This window comes from Ciona intestinalis, unplaced genomic scaffold (assembly GCF_000224145.3).
Source record: "Ciona intestinalis unplaced genomic scaffold, KH HT000970.1, whole genome shotgun sequence".
NCBI lineage: Eukaryota > Metazoa > Chordata > Ascidiacea > Phlebobranchia > Cionidae > Ciona > Ciona intestinalis.
In genome coordinates, this window is record NW_004191291.1 from 77923 (window position 1) to 79556 (window position 1634).

Genomic DNA, 1634 nt, shown 5'->3' on the forward strand with positions numbered 1-1634 from the left:
GTTACGGCAATACAACAGAATGAAGTTAAAGACATAACTCCGCAAGATCTGCGAATAATTGATTACATTGGTAAGTTTGTAGAAATTGCAGCACTGCTTCGTTAATTTTTTTTTGTTTTAGGTGGTTTCATTATTCGAACATACATTGGGAATAAATATGTACATCCGTTGTTGGACTATTTTAGAAGAAATGAACGTACTGGTATGGTAGAACAGAGAAATTGGATTGATAACAGCAATGGTGGGCTTTGCAGTATTTCTGATAACTTGTTAAAGGCTTTGGTACATGCAGAGAAAGAATTTAGATTGGTAAATTGTTGCCACAGTACACAAATCAAAACTGAACAAATTGTCATTAACACAATGAAACAGTACGCCCTGACAAGTATTGTTTCAAACATTTCCTTTCATAGTAACTATGACAATACTCAAGTTTTTTCAGCTATGGAATTGATAGTTTCAAAATATGTAAAAATTCGAGCATTCAGCCATACCAAACAGTTGAAAAACATGTATGACTCAAAGATCTGTCGTCAGTCTAAAGGCACCCGGAAGACTTTAAAACGGTCCTAAAAAAAATTGCAATTGAAACCAAATTTCTGCGACACCCGAAACAGTTTATTATGTGGCTACTAAAGATATTGCATTTGAAACTAAATTTCGGCAACACCCGAAACTTTATTTTGTGGCTTTTATGTTTAAAACTATTTTATGAATAATGATACAACTTGTTTCAGGTATACTATATATACATTACATTATTAAGTAAATTACCAAACTGAAAAATGCCAGCAACTCACTGCTCTATCCCAGGATGCAGTACAGATACCAAATACTCCAAACTATTCATCTTTACCATCAACAAATTTGCAAAAGAGAATCTAAAAAATTGGCACCAGCAATTAGAAAATGTTATAAGAAAGTACAGGGACAGTAAAAGTAAAGATGACCACATTGAGGATGTCTTACATAAAGGCAATGCCGGGATTTGTGAACTGCATTTTGACAAAGAAGATATTAAAATATACCCTGTATCAGGAAGGAAACAATTAAAATATGGAGCCATGCCAAAAAACAATTTACCATTCCGAGTAGGTGACAAGCCATCGGCAACCACTAGGGCCGTTCCTGTCAGAATCATTCCAAACGTGCATAACTCACTTTCGGACATCTTCAAATCTTTTTCTAAAATTAAGAGAAAGGGTTGGACTCTTGAAAATGACAACCAACATATAATTCTAAGAAAAGTTACCAATTCTAAATTTAGTCATCCAGATCTTCTAGTGGTAATTAACACCCGGCTTCAATACAAGATAATATGCAATAATGCAATATATATTGTAATATATCAATGGGCAGAACTAATTTCTGTTAAACCCAGCTGTACATAGAATAACATAAAATCCAAAAAAATGTTGTACCCTTGGCACTTGCTACCTGTTACCCAATTTTGTTGTTTTAACCCTCTATATAACTGCTCTGTGACCCAAATTTGGATCTTGAGGAAGAGCCTTTGTCCTGCTTTAACAAAAAAAACCTCAGGGATGAAAAAATTGGGTATGAGCAGCAGGACAGATCAAGGCATAAGCACCTTGAGTTAAAAGGCTATATATTTTTTTTTTAAATTTATTGTG

At 34.0% G+C, this 1634-nt stretch overlaps 2 long non-coding RNA genes across 2 annotated transcripts; one reads left to right on the forward strand and one right to left on the reverse strand.

Moving 5' to 3' along the window:
- On the forward strand, positions 1 to 737 carry LOC108950791. The gene is made up of 2 exons (XR_001975358.1): positions 1 to 70; positions 122 to 737. It is a non-coding gene; the product is annotated as an uncharacterized LOC108950791 (long non-coding RNA).
- LOC108950790 lies at positions 348 to 1627 on the reverse strand. Its single transcript, XR_001975357.2, has 4 exons — positions 1253 to 1627; positions 1084 to 1185; positions 801 to 881; positions 348 to 569 (listed from the first exon to the last, which is right to left on the reverse strand). It is a non-coding gene; the product is annotated as an uncharacterized LOC108950790 (long non-coding RNA).
- Between the last annotated feature and the right edge of the window lie 7 nt (positions 1628 to 1634).